Source organism: Thunnus thynnus, chromosome 5, assembly GCF_963924715.1.
Source record: "Thunnus thynnus chromosome 5, fThuThy2.1, whole genome shotgun sequence".
NCBI classification, from domain to species: Eukaryota; Metazoa; Chordata; class Actinopteri; order Scombriformes; family Scombridae; genus Thunnus; species Thunnus thynnus.
Window position 1 is genome coordinate 29,044,274 of NC_089521.1, and position 27,256 is coordinate 29,071,529.

A 27,256-nucleotide genomic window follows, 5' to 3' on the forward strand; every position below is an offset into this window, starting at 1 on the left:
GAGTACCGAATCTATCACCAGTAACAAATCTGAGGGCAGAATGATAAACCATGTCTAGGGGTTTAAGAGTGGAAGCATTTCTATAAATTACATCCCCATAATCCAAAACTGATAGGAAAAGTGCTTAAACAATCCTCTTTCTACTAATCATATGGAAGCTGGTCCTGTTTCTGTAAAAGAAGCCAATTTTTTTTGACACAGCTTGCTGACAAGATTGTCTACATGGTATTTAAATGTAAATTTCTCATCAAGCCAGATGCCAATGTTAGATCCATCTGCAGTGGATATTTGCATACTATTATAATCAGTAATTAGTAAACAGCATGAATTTTGTTTTATTTGCATTAAATACCAGTTTAAGATAAATAAGAGCATCTTGTAGAGCATTAAAGGGAAGTTGCAGGTTCTCAATGGCTAGCTGTACAGAATCAGCAATACAATACAAAATAGTGTCATCAGCATAAAGATGGACTTGACAGCCACTCAATGAAGAGACACTATCATTAACATAAATGGTGAAGAGGACAGGACCCAAAATTGAACCTGAAATATGCCTGTTGTGATAGAAAGATTAAATATATGAGTTAATTGCTCTGTGATAAATGCAGCAGACAGAAAAAAAGGATCCAATTCATCCTCTCCAGTTGAACTCCTGGTATCAATGGCTTGGGGGGCGTGGATGTGTGAGGCAAGAGGGCAGGAGTTCCTCAATAACATCCCCTTGTCACATCCTGCCTGGTTATTTTTGGACTTTTTGTGTTCTTTTGGGTTTCCGGTAGCTTAGAGTATTGTGTTTTTTGGTTTCCTGGTTTCCCTGTGTTTCCTCCTCCTGTGTTCGTGTGCTCCCCCCCTCACCTGCCCTGCATCACCCTCGTTAGTACTGCCCTGCTCTGTTTTCCCCACACCTGCCCTGTGTTAGCCTCATCAGCCCTGCCCTGCTCCCAGTGTTTCCCCAGCCAATCGGCTCCGTCTGTTCACTCCCTTCTCCTGAGTTCTCCACCCATCTCCCCACCTGCACCTCATCTTTTTGTTAGTTCAGTTACTATTTAAGTCCTAGATAGTTCTGTTCGGCTCTGTTTGCCTTGTTCTGTTCTTGACCATTGCAAGATTAAAGGAGATTTTTGTCAAATCTGCATTCCGGCCTCTGCATTTGGGTCCACTCCTGCTTCCCCATTCCTGACACCCCTGGCCAGAGAATAATAATAATAATAAGGAAGACAAACAGTGCGACAACAATTGAATGAGCCAGAAGTCATTTTTAAATAAACCTGTCTGTGTTTAACTTGGTTCATTTTCACATGAAGATAGTTTTAGCTTCAAGAGCTAACAACAACACTGACCTCATGGAGGAAATCTCTGTGACTGTCAGTGGGAGGAAACACCCCTGGCAGCCACAAAAACAACAGAAATCCTCTTTGCGTTTTGTTCTGTAGCTCTTTAACTTTAATTGTCTGTTCCTGCAATTATCAGCTGGTAAAATCTTGTTTTGGTGTAACCTGAGCTCCACTGTAACTGAACCTGTCCGCTGCAGAGCTGCAGTCTACTACTGCTCTGGGACAAAATTTTACCAGCTGATAACTGAAGGAACAGACAGCTGGAGACTTAAAGAGCTACAAAATGCAAAGAGGATTTCTGTTGTTTTTGTGGCTGCCAACAGCATTTCCTCCGGTGGACAGCCACAGATGGAGAGATTTCCTCCAGCAGGTGAGTGATGCTGTTAGCTGCTGCTCCTGTCTCGATCAGCATATATTTGAAAATGAGCATGGGTAGGCTGTGTGGTTTCACAGACTCTCACACTGAAAGTTGGGGGGAGGTGGGTGTTACCATCCTACCATTTATATACATTTCATGATGTGGAGAACTCCCAAACGGTCGATTCTACGTCAGCAGTGGTCCCACCTTTTCAAGGCTGATTTTTAACAGCAGATGACAAGTTGAGCCATTTTTAACCCATGAAATGCTGATTTTTATAAATTTGGTGTCAATGTCAATATTAACATCAGCATTGATGTGTTTCATCACAGTACAGTCATATAATTTAGTTTACAGCTCAAAAAACATTTAAGTGTGCAGTATCTCTTTTAATAGGGCCTTTTGGCTGAGATCAAGTGTAGCATCTGTTTTTATTGTTTTAAACACTGTTGTATTTTCAAGGTAACTTGTATGTCTTTAATATGTGAAGCTTTTATGAAATGTGTCTGAAATGAGTGTCAATAAATTTTTTCGAAAGAAGAAACTTTTGTTTGAGTTCACTGTTTTCCAAAATTTTGCAAGGTTGGAATAGGAGCTAGTAATTAAGTCTAAATAATAATTAGATTTGGTGTTTCTCACAGATGGTGTGCATTTATTTGTCTAAATGATGATCAATTGGATGGATCCCCAGAGTGTCTAGCAAGTGACCAGACTCCTAATTCCTTTCTTTAAAGAGTGCTGATAATTCAGGCGAAAACCATGGGGTTAATCTATCTTTTATTCTAAGTTTTTTCAAAGGTGCATTTTCTTGAATGACTGAAAGAAGGGTGTTTGAGAAAAAAATCCAGCACCATTTCAACATCTGGGAATTTCAGATGTATGGTGTATGTTGGGAAACATCAATTAAAAAGGCTTGGTCAATAAAATGTCTTAGATTTCGCTTTGTAACTGTGAGATTTGGTCTTCTTTAACCAAGTATTTCTAATACTTGCTATAGGGCAATTATCACTAATTCCTAGCTCAAAGACACCACCGGCAATAATTTTGTCAGTCCTATTGGAAAAGATTAAATCAATTAGGGTAGACCTAGAGTAATCTTTCAAATTTGGCTTAGTGGGTTCTGTAATCAGCTGGGATAAGTTGAGGCTACTACTAACCTCCTTGAGATAATCAGATTTATTATTCAGTCAATTCAGATCAAAGTCACCCACAACAAGTAATTCAACATCTGAATACTGAGAGAATAGATCTGCTATTTTGTCAATGGAACTTGCATAAGTTGGGGGTCTATAGACCCCCATCTGCTTCCTAACTGAACCTTCAGTGCAAGAAATTCAAAACCTTTTGGTGTGATGACAGAATTTAGAATTGTTACAGAGAAACCTGATTTAACATATATAACCAGCCCACCTCCCCTTCCAATTGTGTCTGTTCTACATAAGTTGTAATCCTTTAGAGCTACATCCAAGTCACTGACACTCTTTTTTTAGCCAAGTTTCAACTTAGCACCAAGATATCAGGATCAGTCTGCAGAACTAATATATTTACATGATCTAACTTTTGAAGTAAACTTCTAATATTTAAATGAATTATCCCTAGGCCGTTTCTGTTCTTAAAGGTAAGTGGGTTAAATAGAGTGTTTGGAGTGGGATCTGAAGTAGCGATAGAAGGCTGGAGGGGGATTGTAATTATATTATAGGCAGTAACAGTATGATTTGAATAATGAATAGGGTACCTAACAATGATTTGAATAGGAATGATCGAAGGAGTAATATATTGTTCAACCTTGGGAATGATTAAAGGGATCAAATCAGATATAAGTGACAGCCTGAACTGGAGGGTGAAGTCCTGAGCAGGTACCAAAACCTGCCAAACTGGGAGGCTTGGACTTAATTGATATCAATCAGAAAGTATGGGAATGAGACACAGAATTATTAGGCGTGGAGGTGGCTGGCTCCCACTTGAGAGATTGTACAGCAAGATCAATGTTCATAGATAGCAGAGAAGACCCCCTGTAATTTGGGTGAAGGTGGTCAGATTTAAAAAGCTCAGATTTATTATGAGAGGAAGTAAAACTGTCCACATAAATAACGTTTTTGGTATTGCATTAAGCTTTTGGCCAGATATGGAGCTGGCATAAGTGGCTGAACTTAACAAAGCATGTGGAGGAGAAAGGGCCAGAGATGACGTATTGTTTACCTGTCGCTAGTAGCACATCCATAAGAAGAAGGATGTCATCTTTGAGTTTCTCAGACTGTTGTAATTTTATGTACTTTAATTCAATGTATGTGAAGACTGTAGAGATGGAGGGGTGACCTTGAATACATTTTGGAACAGCATCAGTGATGTCTTGTACTCCTGGGAAGCAGAGAGTTTTTTCTTTAGGGAGTGATACATGACAAACATTGGATGATCCGACCACCAGAGCAGCAAGGGGACGGCATCCCCAAGGAGTGGTGCTTGGAGGTCTGTCCAGTTCAGATGACTTAGGGGCAAGCTCCTGTACGGGTCCAGCGAAGGGTTCTGTAGGGGTTAGGAACTGTCCGGGTTTCCTTTGGGAAGAGCGGACACTAGTTGTGGACTTGGAGTTAACCATAGCCTCAGGTTTGGTGGATACCACTGATGGGGAAACCCTCTCAGCTGCTGCTGGAGACGGGCAGGCCATTTCTAGAATGGCATCTGATCCAAAGGAAGAGCATCCATTTGGACAACCCAAGTTTTCCAAACCTTAGAACTTGTTTTCAAATTGCAAGACTTCGGAAGTGCAGGGTCGAGTAGCAAAAGAGCCACAGGACCTTCTGCCCTTCACCCAGTTCCAAGGCTCAGGCACGGATGGAGTGGAGCAGGATTGAAATTTCGGTTTCACTCCGAGGCTCGGCCCAATGTCTTCCCTCAGGTGTGAGCATGCAGAGGCAAGGTCATCACCAGCTGCTATTGAGCCGGACCACAGAAGAGTTGTATCGTTATTCCCACAGACCAGAGAGTGAGGTGGGTGGGACTCTACCGGAGCGTCACTGCTAGCTGAGCCCAGGATGGAGAGATGTTTCGACTGGGTTGCTGCAACAGTGGAAAACCCCAGGATCAACTTATCCTTCTCCCCAAGCGAGTAATGTCCAATATCAGCTTAGAGATTGTAAGTTCACAGGAGCCACACAGCGCCATACTGAATGTAGTTTATGTGGGGATCCAGGCTGCAAACTTAGCCACCTGGCTAAAAATAAGAAGCTGTATCAGGTGATCAATTCACCCTATCGTTAAAATAACTGTAGTGGATAAAAGTTGTAGATGAAAACAAGTAAAATCTAGAGGATTTGCATAAGAAAAAACAATCAAAAATGTACTTTTTTTATGGGAATGTTTGGCAGAGTTCTTTTGCTACTTTGCTAAACCAAGCTTGTTTGAATACTATTTTATACCAAAACTTTCTCTGGAGAAGATAGTCATTATTTTCTGTACACAACTGCATGGGGTCTGATATATGTCCTGATAATCTCCAAAACTGTTGCATTTCCTGCTGTCGTAAGCAAGGTCCTCATGCGAAGAGCACTGTTCAGAAAGTGCTTCCAATAATATAAAGAACAGAAAAATGTGGGAGGAAAAAATATACTTTCAGTCCGTAAGAGTTTTTTTTTTTCTTTTTAAGGATTAAACTACTGTACTACTACTAAATTATAGAAGTCGGAACAATTGTGGATTTTGTACAGTTCTTTTAAATTCTATTTTTTTATTTTTTATTTCTACCTGATAAAGCGTATGTTCTTTCACACTCTTGCAACCTTGAAAAAATAATGGCAAACAAACAGCAGTGTCAGAGATGTCAAGTTTTATATTACAAGAAATTAATGGACCCCTGCCAGCCAACCAGCATCAAGAATTCTAAGTGGCCTTGGTACAACATCAACAATAAAGGCTAAGTATTCTAAAGGACGCTGTAAATCCATTTTAACAGTTGAATGCATATGGCAGTAAAAGAACTCGCAAAGAAATCCACATGGACTCGCTGAAACACAGTGAAAGGCCTCCGCCCTGTCCCAGACAGCAGCTCTAGTATTTTACTTTGATGGCAACACTCTGTCTGTAAATGATACCCAGTAATACCCTGCGCCTCTGTTTGTTGTTGAGCAGTCATGGCCCAGGTTTGTCTCTAAGTGCTGAGTATATTTACCCTCTATCCAGTGCTATGCTTTGTTGCACTCTGTGAAACAAGGTACAATTCAATTACATGGTGGCTGAGGCCCTGACAAGAGCTCACTCTTGTTTCAATCACCCCACAGGTGGATATGGGGATGAGGAAAAGTGGCGCTCCAGTCACCCCACTGTGGACCACCACAGGGCAATGAGCCATGAGGAGGCACTCAGAAGGTGGTGGTCAGTAGCACGGAAAGACCTGCCGGAGCAGAATTCCTACTCATCGAATAGAATGGTTGGGTCACTTAAGAGAATTTTATTTTGAAATGTCATTGCTGTAAAAGACATGGTATACCTAGTTTTACCAATGTCTTTCTACCCTTGGAAGTACAACCAATAATGGCATGTTTTAGTTTCCATACGACATAAATATTATGTTTAAACGGTCCACTGCACAAAATGGAGGCAAAACAACATCTGTTTCAGGGACTCCATTCCAAGATTTAATGTCTTTTTATTATACTGACCTTTTCTTCCGTTTCAAAAATTCTACAGTCCGTGAGCACTTTAGGGACCTGTGAGTCAAGAGATGTGTACACTGCAGCCATCACACTGATGGCGCTCTCCAAGGACCTCCCCATGCCCATTACAGATGAACAGACTCCAATAAAATAAACATCATCAATCATCATGATTGTCACACTTTTCATTGAGTTCATAATTTCCCTGTGAAAATGGCTGTCGATCCATGGCTGCAGAGACAATTTAAGGCAGTAATCAACCATGTTATGAGTCCACATTGATAATTAATGGGTGATGATGGGAGTGTGAGGGTACCACGGGAGCGGGTGTAAACCTTGTTTGTGAAGCCCGATGTATTTCACCTTATTCCTCTCAATAATGTGATATGTTTGTCTGTATTCCTCGGGGCTGAACTGTCTTCTGTGATTGAATGCCGCCATGTCCTGGAGGAGGCCAGATCATTTAACTGCTATTCTCGTCTGTTCCCAATGGGAACTTTTTTTGTGTGTCCTGTCTGCTTCATTGTGTATACAGCCCGTAAATGATATTTATGGATAAAGCCTACAGAGGGATGTTGTGATGATAACACAAACATACCACAAGCTGCAGAGTGACAGTGAGAAATATGGCAGGGAATTAAGTCAAGATTGTAGTGTTAAGAGGGTCATGTCTACACGGGAGCTGACTGTCGTCAAAGCTGATGAGAAATTGTGCAAAAAAATAGGATACTGAGCTTACTGTAAATATGACCAACACCTTCACCTTACCTTATTAAACCCACATATTTACTATTTACCTAATTACTACAGGGATTAGAACTATTAGAATTAATTAATATTTGCTGCCATACAACAAAACGGTTCAGCTTATGTACAACACCCTACGCAAACTATTCAAGACAGAAGCATTTTTTTTCTATTTTAAATCATTAAATTATGTCTAATATTTAAAGTGAACGTGTCAGTTAATCTTCAGTCAGGTTACATAAATACCAGAACATGAGTTTGATTAAATTGTGTAGTTTTATTGTTAATGCACAAGGATATGAACTGCAAAAGGTGATGTATGAGTTGTTTTGTTGCTCATGTGGTAATGTTGGTGCAATTTATCTGCTCAATTAGTGATAGTGAAAACAAGTGTGCATGATTAAGCAGTGAGTAACTGGGTACAGTCAAGTTGTGGGAGGAAGGGTAAAACTGTTCTGCAAAGGACATTTTGTTAAAATTGGTGCCCACATGGGTGTACATGTGTGTCCATAGATACAATGTGATTGTCGGCTGTAACAGTGTCTTCTGTACTCTTTGCTTTGGTCAAACTCACCTTGTGGTTACCTGAGCAGATGGTAGTTTCCAGTCAGGTAAAGCTGAGAAGGTAAAATGCACTTATCACTTGTTTAGTGTGGTAGAAGTGAAGGTGGCAGCTTGCTTCTAAGCTTTGAGGAAGTTGTTTTTTTGTTTATCCTCATGGGGTTTGTGTTTTGCCTGTTTTTCATTAACATTTAAGTGTTACTTTTCTTGCCTGGACTCCTGCCTACAGTGCAGCTTTCTTCAAAATGCTGTTAAAATTTTCCAGTGCCAACCAACATCGACTGCCCTTTATATGGGGCTGTAGCACAACAAAGATAAGCCAGTTATACCAAAGCACCTAAAGTGACAATTGCTGGATTACACATAGGAAACATTCATAATGTCACTAAGTAAAGTACCGATAACAATCTTAAAAGCAGTTATCATGTATAGACAACTCAGTGTTTAAACAATAAGTTGATTAGTTGACTATTTGATCACCAGGAAACTAGTCATTACTGTTGATAATTAGTTAATAGTCATTAAAAGGAATTTATTAAGGCAAAATCCCACACAATTGCTGATTCCAGCTTCTCCTACTTTTCCTCTGTTTTTATATCATTGGCCTTTGGGAACTTGTGATGGATATATTGCTTTTTGCTTTCTGATGTTTTTAATAAGCAAAATGAAAAATCTGTAGATAAACTGACAATGAAAATAGCTGCAACCTAAGAGAGAATATATTATTGAAATGGTAGTCATGGTAGTTAAGAGAGGTTTTGCTCCATTATTGCTACCTTTTGATTTTGTGTTAGACTGTACATAACAATTAAAATTTACAACATACATTGACCACACATTAAAATGCAGGGATGACAATGATCACTACTATATTTTATGTTTATATATTGCACTGACTGTCAGTCTGTTAAAATATGATGCCTTTAGGACAGGAGAGACTTCTGTGGTCTTTGCAGATGGAGAGAGAGAGTTATGCTACCAAAATGCACACATTTCTTCCTGCTTGAAAAACTGAAAACAGAGAATATTCAGTTCATCCTGATACCACTAAATTTCTGCCTAGTTTCTGACTTTGGCCTAGTTTAACTAGTATTTCCTAGTATTTGTGAACATGGGGCATAGCCTACATCTCTACAGTACTATTGATTATATATTGGAACAGCATGCTTGTCAACCTTTAACCCCAACTAAGCTATTTCTATTTTGCTGAAGGCTTTAAACTAAAAAAATATCTTGCATAAGAATGCAATCAGAATGCAGGCAGCACAATTCAAAAGCAGTAGCTTACAGGCTTAGCTTTTAGGCAAGTAGTATTTATTCTTGCTATGTTACCAGAGAAAACCCATCCAAAATGTGGCACACTGACCTCAGGTCGAATTGAAATCACCAGTGTTATACTCAGTAATGCTGCAAACACTTTGTGCATCACTGCTGCCATTTTGGTTTTTCAGAATGATTGCAACATTCAGCCCATTTGGATTTTTTTTTCCAAGTCGTTTTCATTCACATTGGAGCTCTCTCAGGGATTGGGATGAATTTTTATGAAAAACCATACCGTCATAGGTCATTGGAAAAACATTTGGATTCCAATAATTTGATGGCAACTACATGCTGTATAAAAACCACCAGACACTAACACTGTTCCCTGCACGTTATGGATAAAAACTCTGTATTGTGCCTATACTTTCCCCTTCCAATCTCCTCCCCTTCTCTTCTTCCTATTCATCTATCAGTGCTTGGCTCTGGTCACTGCATATCAGGTCTGGGCACAGGCTAATCGTGCGTCCCACAGGCTCAGTGGGACTCCAGCAATCTGAGGGCAGCACATTACCCCAGACACACTTTAGTGTTGCACAGCAGCCTGAATGCCATGTCCGCAGAGAGAGCGAAACCACTGGCGTTTGGCCCATCATCTGCTTTCAGCAGGTTTTTGGCTCTGTGAAATCATTTTGCACCACTAATGATGTCTTTTCACGAGCTGCGAGCCATCCAAGAGCTTCTCGATAGCTATAGGAAAGCGTGTATGCAGAGAGTAATAAATAACCTGGTTCTCAAGAATATGTCTATAATTTCCTTTTTTGAGCAGTGATAAAGATTCTAGCAGGAGACTTGTATGTAAAGCTTTCAATTCAGACATGACTTTGCACTAAAAACACAAACGTGTGGAAGGACTGCATTAAAGTTTGATGAACTAGGTCATGAAATATGAAAGCTCTGATAAAGTGGATGTTAATAGGTTGCCTATGGGTGGACCAAGCCTGTAAGTGAGGTGAAACTTCCTTCTGCTGAAACGACTATTAAAATCACGTGTGCGTGCATGCATGTGTGCGTGTGCGTGCGTCTGTTTTTAAAATGATGAAGCTGCTCATAATGAAACAAAACTGTATAATTTGCACAGAATGCAACAGATGGATTAGTAAAACATTTACACAGTAATGGATAGTCATTATCCACTTATTAATTTAAGGGGCTTTTTTAAATTACGGCACCGGCTACAGAACTGGATATGCAATAATTTACCGACTATTGATACGGAACAGAATTCAATGCCAGTAGTCCATAGCAGGGCTTTCCACAAGGACATGGAGTAACCAGCCAGTGGGGACAGTAGCCAATTAGATGGGTCTGGGGGCATGCCACTCTGGAGAAAAAATTTGGCCATAAAAGCCCAAATTTGGTGGCTTCTGGCACATTCTAATGCCACTATTCCATCACATACGCCGATCTTATTATCTGCATATTTTAAAATGAGTTTGAGAATTAGGCTTCTTGTGCGTTTTAGCCCACACAGTCTGTAAATAGCTATTAATATTTAAAACCATGCCTATTCCTGACTTATCAGAACTTTTGTAATAAATAATCATTAGACCATATTTATTATTTATTTATTGACACCTTCACTGCAGAGTTTACCAAGACATGTCACAATGATAGTTAATGTATTGTTTTACTAGAAACATAAATGTACTCTTCAACAAAAATAAAAGGTTATTTTAAAGGATGAACATGTTTTAATCCCATGTCTTATCTAGCCTATGTATTGGTTTTAAATTAAATTATTTATAAAATAAACCTATGCCAAAAATAACTCTAAAATAACAAAATATATGACTCACTTGACTCAAATAATGTAAATCTACTGTTTCTACTAATCTACATGTGAATCAATTCAACTTCTAGTCATCTTCATCTTCATATTCATCCTCACTATTATCCTGAGTGTGAAGAGAAAAACACATTGCTTTCACTAGAATTTTATACTGCACAAGTCGCCAAGTTGCTGCCACCAGCGTTTTCCGAAGTAGCCTGTCTAATGAGGATGTCCTCTGTCTGTGCAGTCAATGCAATTCTTAATGTGTTTTGTCATCAATTATTTTGCTAATATTTGTTGAATAAAGAAGATGACTCTCCACTCTCTACTCGGCAGGACACAACCTCTCAGCAGAGAGCACACACACATTCATATAGAGCACGCGGGGGCGGGACTGATACAATCATACAGGCATGTTTGTCTATCATCATGCTTGCATTGTTTTGAAGCAGAGGCTAGTGGTCGTAAATATACATGCATAGTAAATCGCAACTTGCTAATTAAAACAATTATATTAGAATCAAAAATGAATATAATAGTGTAGCTGGCTGGACTTAAAGGAGTAGTCGGCTGTTTGGCCAGCAGCCGGTGCTTTCGGAAAGCTCTGCCACAGGCTGTTGGTCCGGACTGGTTTTCTATGCCAATAGTAGTTTGTTCTATTGGTATTGAATGGGTTTCCAGAATTTATTGCTGCACCTCTTGTAGACCCCTAACTGGACATTTTTCACTGTCAAGTTGGGCATTTTAGTGTCATTAAATGGGACATTGGGACAACCTAAACCATGACCTTCCCTAACCCTAACCAAGTGGTTTTCATGCCGAAACCTAACCATTTTAACCCAAATCATGGCAAGGATTGGTGTATCACCTGCAAGCAAAAATGTTCCTCCAATTTGAAACAATTTGAATCTGATCACTTGATCTTGCACAATCAATACCTATGTGTAATAACTCTGTACCAACAATAAGCGGACTATTGACGTGGAGCAATCCGTACCAATAGCCACTTCCTTAAATTAAAGACTTTCATTTTCAATAAAGTACTCCAAATTTGCATCACACTACTAATCATGGATGTCAAAGTCATGCAAAAAATAAACAACTCTATTGTAAATTCACATCTACAATATCTATGATATAAAGCTCTGTAATAAAATTTACTGAAGACTTCATCTGAAGTGGCTCTCTATGCATTTATTCTACAACAGACTTCCATTACATTAAATGCATAAACTGTCTGTGGTTTTTTACCTTGAACACTCAAAGCTGTTATTCACACCGAATCAATTTCTATCTGCAATACAATGAAGCATACCTATGAGTCCAGCTACCTGGGTATGGTTGACACTAGGACACCTTTGTTTCCATATGAGATTCATGCTGACAAGCCACAACCGGTTGCAACCAGAGCTTAAATGATTACTTGATTAATTAATTATTTAAAATTGATCAATAAAAATTTTGATGGTAAATCAACCATTAATATATTTACTAAACAAAAATGCATAATCTTTTGATCAATATTCTCAAATGTCAGATGTTGTGTTTTCTGTTTTTATAATCACTGTAAATTGAATATCTTTGCAGTTGGGACTATTGATCAGTCACTTTTGGCTCTGAAACTTGTGAGAGGCATTTTCACTGTTTTCAGTTAATCTAAAAAAGAACTGACAAATTAATCAATAATGAAAACAATTGTTTGTTGCATCCCTAAAGTAGTTCCTACTGTCTAAAGCAATTGTATTGAAGGGTCCAAAATTTCAGAACTCTTCCACAGCGACATATTGTAACAAATAATGACAGATGAGCATGAAGAAAACCAGTTTAGTGAGTTAAATATCAAGAAAAATATATATAGATATATATAGATTTTTTTTCCATACCACATTTACTGTGCAGGGAAAATAATAGCCCTTTCTAGCATCCATTAGGTGAGAAGCAGAATATACTCTGAAGTTGCCAGTCAGTTACAACACTAACAACTAGCAGCAGCAGCCACAGCAGCAGCTTCAGTTCTCTGTTAGTGTCCACACAGGGTGAGTCGTGACACAGTACGACTGTCATCAGCTGTGTTTTGGCTGCACTCTCAGCTCAATACACACAATCGCTGTATTATGTGCATAAGATGGAAAAAAAATAGATTTGAAGGGGGCAATCTGGTAGCCTAATGGTTAATGTGCATATAACACATGACACTGTGCAGATATTTCATTTTACTTTCTTACTTTTTGGGGAGAAAACACAATATCTGTAATCCTCTTAGAAGCACATGTTGCCATTGTTTTAAGAAATAATTTCTGTTATTACAGCGCCAACATGTTTTAGAACACTTAAAATGATTCAATCAATACTCTTATGGGTACTTGAACAGGAATTAAATTCTAATAGTATTAGTGCTGATCTGACTTCAAAATAAAGGCATCCTTCAGTGTTATACTCTAACCCACTTTGAGCGCTGAGATTGTGAGAGATGAATAACATGTTTGTGTTGCTCTTTTGGGAGTGACAAGAGAAAGGCGGAACTTGAAAAGAGACTGGGAGTGCTAATGAGCCTTATTTTAAGAACACAACGCAGCCATGAATATTTAACAGCTTGTCTCCTTGATGAACCACCAAAATAAAAAAGTATGATGAATTCAACATTGAGTGAAAAATGGTCTCTGTAAAGCTTCTGCTGCCACGATGCTTCTGTATAATAATTTTACAACTGTTATGGGTGCTTTAAAGCAAAGACCTTTACATTTTTTGTAATAACGCAAGAGTGATTTGAATTTAGCCTATTTTGAATATAACAAATAAAGCGGGAAACACACATACTCTTACATCTAGTTTTAACGAAAACATATTTTACTAGAGTTTTCACTAGAAAGTCAATAAACACACAAAGGCATGCCTTCTTCAACCACTATGTGCTTCATGCAACTCAACCTTCAGCTCAGTTATCAACTTTATGTCTCCATCATTGTAATTGGCACTTCATTATTCATGAACAATGATGGATACTCAAATAAACTTTCTCCGCACGTCTAAATAGGACAAGTTTCAAGGTAGTCGGAAAGAGATTTTGCAAGTCCCATGGACTCACTTTGTTGCTAGGCAACAGCAAGGGCACCGGTCTTTTTTTTTCCCAGGAAAACAACTTCACTGTCCAAAATAAATAGAGATAGAAGGAACACACCATGAACCTCTTGAGCGGGGTTAAGTCACTGAGAATAACACTCTGCAAACATCAACTAGCGAGGCTGCAAAGGCCAAGAAACTGGTTTTCGTTTGGTAATTAGACTCCTTACTCAGGCACGCAAACAAACATGCAGCATGTCTGCAATTTTTAAAAGGTTTCCAAAGAAAAGGCTATATTCATCCTTAACTTTCGCCTTCTTATTGCTTTGCATAATATGATACCTGAAGAAGGTAAAATTGGTTTGTTTAAATTGTCATTTGTGTGAAGAGAAATATAAATTTCTGGTTGTTCATATTTTTAGGCTCGGTGGACCCTAAAATGATGGAAAATGTATGTAAATGCTTTATGCAGGCTTTGTCCTTCATCTTATAAAGAAAATGTGAGCAAACACCCTCAGAACAGATCAAAAGGCTACTAGGCTACTAACAACAGTAACTAGGACTCCTTATCAAAGAAGGCTGGCTTTATCTCATTAAAGCAGGCGAGAAAGGGGGTGGGGGCTCCAGTTCCAAGGGGAAATGAAACAGTTTTGCCCGTATTTGCTTTGTTATTTAGCAAGAACAGCTCAAATTAATTACTCTCATCTTCCTCACTCTATTCATTATTCTAGCTGTAAACACATTAGTCAAATGAAATGTCTCCGAGCACACCTGGCTTTCTTATCTATTGTGCTGAAGACAACAGTGGTTCAGCTCTGCAACGTGCTGCAAGCAGAGTATTAAAGAAACCCAGAGCCATTTATGGGATATGGTACCTGCCGCCTCTTCTACCGATAGCTGCCTCCCAGGAAGCCTTAATGTATGAGATTTGTCAGTGTCAATTTCCCAGCTAATCTCTCTGGTCCACCTCGCTGCTGCCTCCGCCGCCCATTCATTCTGCTGCTCTGTCTCTACCTGCTCACGCTATCCCGTGTAGGATACAAAGGCAACGGGAAGCCAAAAGGATAGGAAATACATCTGCGGTAGCCGATGCTGCAGTGAGACCGTGCATGTGCAACCAGCAGAGTTGATACACATGCAAGGAAATCATCCACTCCTTTTTATTCCGCCAGTCAACAACGGCACAAGGTTTGAAATTTCAGGCGCTGCAAACAAAACTTCTTTGACGAGTCAGGAAATAGCAATTAATCAGTAGCACATGAAAAATACTAAGCTGATAAGAAATACTGAATATTATGTTTTACTGAAACACAACCTACTAATTTTTTTTACAATACAATACACGTAGTGGAATTCCTAATGTGTAGCGTACACTTCAACCACACTTTTTAAAAAGAAAAGACATTGCTTTATGCAGATTTTCCTCAAAATTTTATGTCATAAGTTCCTTCATGTCAGAAGATACATTTATTTGAGTTCAGGAAATGTCTCTGCTAATAGAAAGTGAAATGAAAATTGTGTAGAGAATATAAATGATTATGCATTTCCTCTCAAACAATAAATGGTGGAGTTTGTGCTTATCTAGTGGCATTTTTTTAAAACTGATTTTCACCTGGATTTTTATTTTTTTAATCCAGCTGTGTTCATGGATGGGAGGCCAGTGAGGGATCATGTCACCACTTGCTTACAAGTAATTTTCATTATATGAAACAAGCTGGTAGATGGGATGATGATATAAGTACATACTTCATTTGGGGGTGGATGTTATATTAGTAGAGTTGAGAGGGAACAGAAGTTTCATATTTATGTTTTAAAAAGTATTTTCCTTTCAAATTTAAAAATGAGTTAAACACTATTTCGAATATTTAAGGCTTAAAAAATACAGAGATAATATTGTATTCCTAGTTAAAAAGGATTCATCACCACATTATATTAACATATAATAGGAAATTATGTGTAACAAATGTGTGAATAGAAGACATACAAGAGTGACACACCAACAAGGTAATGAGCTTTTTTTTTCTAAACCTCGGCTCACTCAAAACACTCAGAGTTTTGAGTAAGCTGTTGTTAACCAGACTAAGCCACAAAATGGCATCCAACACTCTGAGACTCAAACACAAAGGAAGGATAAACTGCTAATCAGTGGAGAAAGAAAAGCTTTTTGTTAAAATTTATCACCCTGGCTTCTGAATAGCTAACGTGTTATTTTAACAGTGTCAAAAACCAGCATTGCTCAAGAACAGAGGAAGTATTTATTTCTGCACCAGACTAGAATTTGGCAGGCACGGAGGTGTAATTTACCTTAAGTTCTGCAGAGAGCAAAATGCAAATTTAGGCTACATTAAGATAGTCTATGTTCTCTGCTCGGTACTGTTGGACGCCGGCACATTGGAAAAGCCTCCTGGCCAATAACATTACAACATCCATTAATTAAAATAATTCCTTTACTTACATTAGCTTCAAAATCCAGAGGATGACATTCAAACTTTACCAGTGAGGAATGAAAAGCTGGGACAGAGCTGCGTTATTTGATTCTGGTTGTTTTCACTTGACTGAAACTTCCTTCATTTAAGTTTCTTGTTAATCGCACATTTTGTTGTGAACGTTGTTTCCTGCTGTGTTCTGTCCTTTCACAAGAGGCCAAAAACATTTCACTTTTTGGAACTCTCATATTCAAATATGCTAATAAAACTCATAATTTCTTCAAGGGATTACATTGTGTTGATGCATTTTCTACCAAAATAAACTCTCTCACAGCCGGCACTTCAACGCCACATTCATGACAGCGTTTCCTGTGAATATTAAATACATTTATGGTTTGCAAAAAGCGACGTTACCTGAAATAATTGCAACATATGCACTGTTTAGTCCAGAGATGTTAAATCAGATATTGGCACGTCTCGTTGCTGCGCAGGTGTTAATGTGTTGATAGAAAGTTGAATCTCATTTAGTTTTGACCTTTCAGGTTTGCTTTGGCTCTGTTTTAAACAATAATTTATCCCCATCCCATATAACTGTATGTCTTGTGTTCTTAGCAGTGTTTCTGGAGTTCCTGTAATTCATCTGGAACACTGGACCGGAACGATGGGTGAAGCTAATGAATTACAACCCTACAAAGTAACGAAAAGGTTATTTGTCATTTTTGCATTGATGACAATCAAAATAACCTTTAAAAGATAAACAAATGTGAGATATATTTCTGTTTTAAGGGAGGTAGCAGCCTTAAAAGTAAATGAACTACTGGTCTTTAGGTCTGCAATTGAAAATCTGGTTGAAACCAGCAACCAGAGAGAAACACTTAAAAGTTTCCTGTCTCTGTGCTAAGCTAAGCTAACCGGCTTCCGGCCGTAGCTTCATATTTAGCATACAGACACGAGAATGGTTTCTATCTTCTCATCTAATTCTCGGTATGAAAGTGAGGAAGCGTATTTCCCAAAAATCATGAACTATTCCTTTAAAGGTTGTGGTGTCATTGAGCACAGCAGCTCCAGTTTGGCTGCCAACGGGAAAAAGCTGCAGTTGTACTGGACCAGTGACAAGACAGTGCTGAGAAAGAGTGTGTGTGTGTGTGTGTGTGTGTGTGTGTGTGTGTGTGTGTGTGTGTGTTGATTTACTTTATTCTCACCTTGACATTAATAATTTATCTGGCTGCATTCCATTAAGATCTGCAGGAACATGGGCTTCATATGTCCAGGCTCACTGCAGTGTGTCAGCTGCAAAACAAAAAAGAAAACACTGAGTCACATAACATGACGAAAGGTACTTCAATCTAAAAAAGATGCATATGTTTCAGAATGACTTCAGTAAATTAAAATATCTGTGTTTTCACAAATACCATGTGTTTTCTGGTCAATCAGTAAGCAGGGTGATAATAACAACCACTGTGAGGGTCCTGTGTGGGCAACAATTCAAGATTGTTTATCGGCATTAAGTGGAATCACAATGAAAAGATCATATTGTGTTACATTTTCATAATTCTGGTGTTCAAATTCCAATCAAATTGCAATTAAAACGAACAAAATGAGCTATTACAGTTTTTGTGAGAGCTTTTCACATGTACTGTAGGTTTTTGGAGCACAGTTCATTACATTGAGCTTCAATTTGACTAGATGTTGCTTTCCATTTCAATCTGAAATGACTCAAATTCATTAATCACACAGCAGCTTAACATGCAGGAATCCTAAAGGTTAAAGACTGTAGAACCAGATGCATATCCCAGTCAGCTTCATGTTTGAATGTCAGAAGTCATGCTTTACAATAAAATCCAGCACCGTGACTGAGCTTGATTGTGGAACACTGTACTGAAATGAGGCTTTGATGGCCACTTCTCTTATCTTCATATTCCTATATGGGTTATTAAAGCCCAGCGCTATGTATAATGTCTGACATGTCAATCTGATTCCTTCAGCTGAGAACAAATTGTCTTTAAAGTAACTTCACTTCATCAGCTACTCATGAAGAATGTACAGCGATGTCCCGTTTGAAATGCATGGCTGTAATGTGTCCAAAAATACCAAAAAAAATCCTTTAAGAAAAGTGACTTCCAGCAGTCATGCTTTATGCTGCAATTTTTTAAATCTTACTCTGTATGGCACATTGATTTATTTCCCACTAAGCATAAGGCCATCAATTCGCTGCATATGACATTATGGCTCGTTTAAGGCTGTCTGGGGAGAAATTATCATGCTCGATGATGTCGATGAGTTAAAACCATAGAACAGATGCATGCCTGATGTTGAATTCAAAGCACAATGAAACATTTCACTTCATAGCGCAGAAGGCTCTCCAGAGACAAACTGCTAAATGTATAAAGAGCAACGTTCTACAGAAGTCTGAATATCTTTTATGATCCAGAGGAATCAATAAAATAGAGATTGTATTGTTCAAGCTGTGCTGATTATAATCATCGTGTGTGTGTGTGTCAGGAAAACATTAAAAAAAGAGAACTATGACAATTTATAAATCTGTGGTCCTCTGGAAAAAAGAAACTCCTTCTCTGTTTTGTGTTTGACACATTTTCATTTCTGCTGAAGGATTAAACTGAATTCTTTAGTTTCAGAAATCTCTGCCATCCTCGGTCTTATACGCTCTTCAAACTCAGCTGAATAAACTCAAAAACATATAGCCGGCTTCTCTTCACTCAAGAAAAGTTTATATCATTTTGATGTTTCCACCAATATGAAAAATCGTCTGTGTAACAGTCTTTCAAAGCCGGAATAAAAGGTATAAAAGTCTTAGACTGGGACAAGCCAAATGTGCTTTTCAGAGCGTGCATATTAAAAAGATTTCCAAGTGCATACGCTATATCATTATGTTTTCCAACACTTATTCATCACTGCTGAGACGGTCATAAAATCACTGCAGCTTTGTGCTGTACATTATCATATAATAATGCCACTAAATTGTAGTGGGGATCATTTTAATAGGCAAAAAAACAGTTTCCCAGCTAAGTCCTGCAACCTCCAAACTAATGTAACAATAAGACTGGACTGCATTAATAAACCAGACCTAATAGCTAACCCTGGAGGCGTGATTATGATGTTTGTGTAACCCATTATTGTAACGCTGTTGCTGACAGTAAAAGCCATCATAGCGGCTAAACTTCAGCATAATGACTCCCTGTGACTGTAACCAACATGTAAACTAAATGTGTGAAAAGCCATAAACATCAGACAAAAACTTCATTTCGGTTGCCTTCCAAACCATTTTCACACAGTGTATAAATTAACATTTAGCTCAGAAAAGGTCATTTTTTTTGTGTGTGCTGTTTCATTTCCATAATAAAAAAGCAAAATATCTGTAAATGTGTTTGTGAAACAATGGATTAAAACTTCTTTTAGGGAACTCGTCATTTTTTTTTTTTTTTTTTGGTTGATGTTTCTCTTCTCACAATACGTATGTATGCATATGACAATTCCATACATCGCTAACACATTGTAAGCCTGCCAGATATTAGCATAATAAAGAGAGAAACATTAACACAGCACGCTTCACACTCCTGCTTAATTCCTGTTCACCCTAAAATGGGAGAAAATATTATCAGTGTTGTCGTAAACACAAGTACAAATCCCTGCTGTTATGGCAGTCATACTGAGAGACTTCTGATGTTTCGCAGTCATTTCCATTCCACAGCCAGCATTTGCATTTGTTTGATTTCCAGCAGCAGTGTGCAATGCCTCTTTGTGCACCAATACAGACACAAATAAATTAAGATCCATCCTTCCTGGCAGAGATTATTTATCTCCCTACTCAAGCTGTCTGAACTTTTGAAAACAGCTTCAACTTATTCATTGCTATTCTCATACTCATCGCCCACTGCCTTGACAGTAAAGACTACAGTCTGCTCCACGCCTGTGCTTGTTTTTTTGTAAAATATCAGCCTTATACAATAGCTAATAAAGAATTTCTTTAGCCTACTTTGGTATGTAGATGCTGGATGAATCATTGTAATGTAATGCAAGCCTATAGCTATAACCCCACTGCTAATCCTTCTGCATAAAATCAATTTTTCACATTGGCTTCGGCTGCCCTTAGGAAGACAAATCACAAAACTAGTCAAACCAGCGATCAGAATCAAACAGACTGGAATCAGACGGAGTAGAGTGTAATGCCTCTTGTACAATCAGTAACAAGTCGCTGCCAAAATGAGAACATGCCATTTTATTCTCATCAGCCTCTTAAAAAGACAAACATTATATAATTAGGATGATTAAGATGAGTAGAGACTAAAGGCCAACAGTGTTAACATAGCTTGAGATAAAAGGATTAGGGGTGATTCACTTAGAGAAGCTAATGGTATTTTAAAATAGAAAACAGGAATTCATTAGTAAATGTGATTGACAGCTGAGTATAACAGCATGGTAAAGCAACAAGCAATTGGTAAATTAACTAAACAACAGGTCTACTTGTCCAGAAGAAAAGGCCGGAAAAGTCACTTATAGTGTCACACAGTCGGGGAAAAAAGTGCACCTTTAGGAAAAGAGAGAGCAGATCTGCAGTGAGCAGATGAGCACTGACCCAATCTGACCCACTTCTCCCTGATTTATGGTTTATGGTCCCTCAGCAGACACAGCTTTGTTCTGGGGGGTCATAAATCTCCCGCACCTCAGAGCCGATCAGCTGACCCTCCAATCCTGGCAGCTGCCCCCTTCGCACAGTCCCATCCTGCCGGCTGCAGACGAGCTCTCAGCACAAAGCAGAAATCACCCAAGCCACAGCGCAGGCAGTTAATCACAGTGAGCAGCAGACAATAGTATGAAATAGAGCCAAGCAGGCCAGGCAGGCGATTCATCGCAATCGTTAAAGCACTCAAACGGGAGACTAGAGGTTTACCTGTTAGGTAACCTCTGCTCCGAGCATGGGGAGTGTTTTCCTAAAAAGTCAAATGAAGTTCTCACAGTTTGAAATAAGCCCGTAGGAGAGCAAGTAAGGAGGATTGAGCTGTATGGATGAGGAAAAACATGACACAGTGCTACAGTTTACTGTTTATGCCTCCAGCCCTGTTGAAAGGGCTAAATGCTGCACTAATTATGGGACATATTAATTGGTGTGATGAGCAGAAGACACGACTGGTGAGACTCTAGGAAGTTGGGATCATCAAACAGGCAAACACCGCACACCGCAGCCCGGCTCAGCAGGTTAACCGCTGCTGCACGGAAAGCACTGTGTGTCTGAAATGAGTTATTCTGTCTGGATCAGACATGGTGACATGTCCTCGCTGTCAGTGGCAAAAGAACACAAAAAGGGAAGGAAAGAAAGATGGGAGGGGATAAGCAGAACACAGAATGTAAGGGGACGAGGGGGGGATTTTAATTTGAAAGGCAGAAGAAAAACAGCGTGAGAGATAGAAGCAACTAGAGAGGAGTCACATATTCCTCCACTAAGATATCATCCTGGAAATAAACATGGATGGAGCGGCATGCGGAGAGTACAAATCAAACCGCATAAAAGTGGAGGAGGGAAGCGTCGCCTCTCGCAGCAGAACCGATATAAAAAAAAAAAAAAAAAACAAAAAAAAACCCAGTACACTCACCTGCCTAAAGCATGTAAACGCATCCCTGCGCTCAGTCCTTTTACTGTGTGTGTATCGTGAGGGAGCTCTGCCGATGATCTGCGCACGCCACCAGTCTAAATGATCTCCATGACTCATGCGGGAGCAGATAATTGGCTCTCAGAAAAGTGGGATAAACACTCATTGTAACGGCAGTGAGTAGCCAGGCGATGAAGGTTTTTTTTTTTTTTTTTGGTCTTCCCACTCCCACACATAGATGTTCTCTCTCTCTCTCTCTCTCTCTCTCTCCTCTTCATTATTTTCCGTTCACTCGTCGACTCCCTCAAGAGCCCCCCCCCCCCCTCGCAATCCCGCCGCACCTCCCCTTCTCCCCCCCCAAAAGCACAACTCTCTTCGCCAAGGTGCCACGAACAGTTTCTGTGAATCCACTTTCTCATTGGTTCTTTCCACCCTGTTCACCTCCACTTTCCAGTTTTCCTGTCTTAAAGGAACAATGTATTCACAAACCCCCAGGGTCTTTTCCTGAATAGAGGAATTTTTGGCGCCCCCCAAAAAAAGGTTTTAGCCAGCGCCAAAGGAAAATCACCGGTGCCAAAATGATAAGAACTGAGAATAAAAATAACAATTAAAATCCTCTCCAAATGTGTTTAATAGCAATTTATCAAATAACTGTTGAACAAGCAGAACATAAACTTAAATACGTCTTTGACTTCCAGCTGTCAGCTCCCCTCTCATCCACAGCCGTTACATTTTACACATGCGGCTGGCGCTGGATAAACACAGCCAGCTAAGCTACATTGTTATGACTAGGCCTGAATGCCCCACTGTGAAGCTAACGCTAATGGGAGACAGGACTTCCTATAATTTCTCATAAAATAAAATCTGTTCTGTTTCTGGTGAAAATCTTAAAAACACTGAGTTACAACTGCCCTCTCATGTCCTGCCTCCCGCACGTTCTACCCAGGCGCCACCCCTCACCTAAACCAAATGAAGTATTTCCATTAGATGCAAACACATCTGACATGGACAATCTCCTGTTGAGTGCTACAAGTGTGAAAAGTCAACTCCTGAAAATGTCCGGACCTGATTCTCTGGACATTGTCTGGAGTTCAAATGTGAAAACGTCTCAGGACAACTAGCAGAAGAAGAAAGGCCCAAATGCACTGAAAGCATCTGACATGCGCATTTTGAAGTACACCTATTGTTTCAAATGGCCAAACAGGCACCAAACGCATCATACTCCGACCTTGATTCCATTTTGGAGCTTCAAATGAGGACTAAGCGACCACAGCTGTTTTTTTGTGCAGTTAAAAAAAAGAGAGAGAGATAGAGCGTGCGAGCCGAGAGCACGAGCGAGCGAATGAGAGTGAATGAAAAAAAAACAAACATTATTTCTGGTTGTTTCATGGCAGTTACATTCTAAAGCACAATTAAATAACCATCAATGATGATGATTTACTGTGGAATCAGATGCTCTTAGTTTTATTTTCACTCCTCTGCTTTTCTCCTTTTCATTCATTCGTTACATCCAACTAATGCAGCAGTAAATACAAAGAACAAGGACAAATCTATGTTTTGGTTCTGTGTCGTTGGCAGTTCAAACCTGATGCCTGCAGTGAGCTAAAGGAGCATCAAATGAGGCACTTCAATGATCCCTTTCAGCGCGTTTGGGCAGCAAGTTTCCATTGAAATTCAGATATTTTTCTATGTATGTATACAGTTTTGTTAATCGGGGTTTCATTTACTCAAGTATAATAGACATTTTTGTTTATCGAATGGTCAGAAATAACAGGAAAACGTATAGATTTCTGTCAAATAAGGCAACACAGACTCATTGCCTTTACTGTACATGGAACGAACATGCTTTTGTCATGTACAGTCACCCCCCCAAAGACCCATTCTGAGCCAGGAAAAACCATGACCCCCCCCAGACCCTGCCCCCCCCCCACCCTCCTGCAGCTCAAGTGTATCATGATGAGAGGTGTTGGGCGAAACTAATTACGGCTTAGGGTCGGAGCAGCGGGACAGTCTTTAGATTTCAATAATTCATGAGCTCAATTTAAGGGGTGAAGGCAGACGTGTACCTGAGGAAACGGAGCTTGCGGATGGAAAAGAATTAGATTTACTTGGAGACACTCTGCTACTGTTGTTGTGTGTATCCGGCAATAGGGGTGGCCGAAATAACAGGATATTAAGTAATTTCTGACATTTATTGATCTTTTTTGTCGACGGAGGAAATGCGGCGACATCAAAAGGTCTCTGTTACAGCTCGAGGTACGTGGCCTGTGACTGGCACAAATAGGGAAGACATATTTTTTACAAAAGAGAGGAGTAAGCTGCTTAAATAGAACAGACATCTGGCCAAAACTTGTACAACTTGTATATAAGATTAACTTTATTGCCCTACAGAATGGGAAAATTTGTCTTGGGCTCTTCACCCATGCTGCAGCCATAAAAAAGACAACATAAATAACAAACAAGGTTCCAAAACCACAATTCGCAGACAGAAAATACACAAAGGTGCTAATAAATAACATACCAAGGTTCTAAAAGTACAAACAGAGAAAACAACACATCAATAAAAACAGAAAATCCCTTTTTTTCCCATTAAAATCTCTTACATAAAAGATCATCCAGTGCCCATCCTGGCCTTATCTGCCACTATTTAAAAGTTTTATTGACACTGGGATCAATGATTTTTTTATATCTATTTGGTCTGCTATGAGGGACTCTGAACATCCTACCAGAGGGCAGTAGCTGGTATTCAGCTTGTTGAACATGGGATGGGTCAGTTACTATCCTATTGACTTGCCTTGAGTTAGCCTGTTTGTAAGTAGACAGCAGGAACAAAGCAGACTGCAAGGACGTAATACTTCAATAATAGTAATGCATGTGTTATGAGTTCTGAAATCTGAGTCATTGGATCTTAAAAACAACCTTTCAACCCTTAGATATGTTATTGTGTGCTATGGAAAGTAACAATCAAGAGCAAAAAGCAGCTTTTTCAGTTTTTACATTAATTATTTCCTACAATAATTCACATGTAACCAGCTTACATGGTCTGTGACAATGTGGGGATATAACCCTGACTGTTGAGAGCCAAAATACCAACAATGTCTACTGGCTTAGATTCTTTTTTTTTTTTTTTTTTTTTTTTCAGTTTTAGAGACTCTGTTCTTTGATATCATCCAGTTTTCTACCTGGAGGCAGCAGAGCTGAGAATGAGTTGGACACAGATTATTTTACATCAGAGACTGACCTTGTACACTTACTGAGAAGTGACAGTTCTTCAAACTAACTTGGCTGTCAGTAGTTGATTCACTTCTGTACAGCAGGTACATGGTATCAGAGGTGGCATAATGGAGCATGAGTCAAAACCAGTGTCATTTTCTCCACATCAATCATTCTATCCGAAACGCAATAAACTGAGAAAACTTTATCACAAATAACACAGTAAAAAAAACAGAAGTGATATCACAAAGTCAAACTGCTGTTTAAGTGTGATCCTCACATGGATTGATGCACATTATGGCACAGCTGCATGGATTAGCCAAATTCTGTTGTGAATTATGGGCAATTGCTTGTCCAATGCATGAAGAATGTTTTCATTTTTTTGTAAATTATTATTTTTATATCTTATCTCAGTTTTACTCCTTAATTTTATAAGCTTTGCTATGTTTTTGATCTCATTCAAATGTTGTTTAAGCACATAAAAATGTTAACCCACCTATGTAAATTTTGAATAATGAGGTCATCCTTTCTGACTAAAATGACAGGTTATATTTACAGTATGAGCACTAAAACACACTCATCTTCAAGTTCGAACTGATCTGAGAACTGAGTACAGCCAAAACATCACAACAGCCAAGATAATGTCTGTGTTTTGGTGTCAAACTTTCATCTTTCTGTCTATTCCTGTGGATGTCGTGACACTAATAGCAACAGTGATCTAAACATTTTGTTTTCATGTTCATCTAAACTTTTTGAAAGTGGAAGCTGTCACAGAATTAGGAAAAACATCTGAAAATAGTTCCCAACTTGAACCATTTTCAGATGTTTTTCTGTGACTGAGCTCCAGACATCCAGTGAATCAGCTCCTCCAGCAGTAATCTCCAGACCTGTTTACTGTCGGAGCACCTGTGCTGCCTGAAATTCTGGTGATAAATTAGCGACGACAATGAACAGCTTCAGTCGCAGGTGCATCAACTGTGCTATTTGAATTTTCTTCCCAAGGCGCCTTGTACAAATGCTGACTTTTGAAGTTTGCACTTTTGTCAATCTGAGTTTTTCAGTGAAGCAGAATTTAACGGTTCACTGAGAAATGTTAACTCTGCGACTGTAGAGGAACAAATATAAACACATACAGCCTCATATTCCACCGTTTATTGGTAATCCTGGTGACTCCAATAGAAGAAACAATTGGAAGCAATTATTCATGAAGGTTTCATTGTTTATTGGAGTCTGTTCAGAGTTTGATGTACTGTTATGTATGCTGCTCTGCTGTTCTACATTTACCACCGACAATTACTTGTCGGGGTTTATACAATTCATGCAATCAGATTAAAAGGATGAGCCAGACAACAATAAAAGAAAAACCCTTCTGGTCAATCATAACCCTTATTTGTTTTTTAATAGACTGATCTGTTAAAGCTACATTTGGAAGACAAATTTCCATTGTGAACTTGTGAAACTATGACTTGTCTTTTTTTTCCACCAAACTAAAGCTTCAGGAAATAAAACTCCTTTGTAAAAAAATAAATAAATAAATCAAGCAAGCAGGCAGTCACAGTCGCCTTCAGGTCCACATCTGTAACGTCAACCTTGGCGCGCCTCCCCTTGTTGATCAAAGCGGCTCCGTGTCTTCATCAACAACTGGTGTGAATGTGAAAAAAAGGAATGGCAGTATGGCATGGTTATGCAACCTATTTCAACCAACCCTCCACCCCATTCTTCAAACAAACACAGCTTGCCTTTGGTCTTTATTTCACTGTCATTGATGCATATTTCATTAGGGAATTCACTGTCTTCCTTTGATTCTTTGGCACTTTCGTGCTGCTGTCTAGCAATCCATTAGTTCACATTATCATCTCTACAGTCCTAATTACAGACAACAAGAGGACTCTTGCAACTCTAATGCGAGGCTACGTTCACACTGCATGTCTTAGTGCTCAATTTGGATTTATTGCTCAGATCCGATTTTGTTTTATTTGGTTGTTCACATTATTTTTTAACTGTGGCCAATATCAGATTCCAGTGTGAGCTGGTCACGGTCTTGAACTGAACCGCATGCGAAAAAGTACAATAACAAAGATGTCACACGCAGCTTGCTGTCGTACAGAAGTAAACATGGAGGCCACTGAATTCGTAAGCAGATGATAACGAGGATGAGGAGAGCCAGATGTTTAATTATGGCTTTTTGTGGAGCAATGGCTGCTACATCTG

At 39.1% G+C, this 27,256-nt stretch overlaps 1 protein-coding gene and 1 long non-coding RNA gene across 2 annotated transcripts in view; one reads left to right on the plus strand and one right to left on the minus strand.

The window, feature by feature from the left end:
• The window catches only part of mgat4c (mgat4 family member C), a 108,096-nt gene that overhangs the window by 70,558 nt on the left and 10,282 nt on the right, over positions 1–27,256 (minus strand). Inside the window, exon 2 of the mRNA XM_067590607.1 lies at positions 17,429–17,516. The gene's annotated coding sequence lies outside the window, so the exon portion shown is untranslated. The remainder of the gene's footprint in view (positions 1–17,428; positions 17,517–27,256) is intronic.
• On the plus strand, positions 549–6,647 carry LOC137183849 (uncharacterized). Its single transcript, XR_010928554.1, has 3 exons — positions 549–1,704; positions 5,967–6,115; positions 6,376–6,647. It is a non-coding gene; the product is annotated as an uncharacterized lncRNA (long non-coding RNA).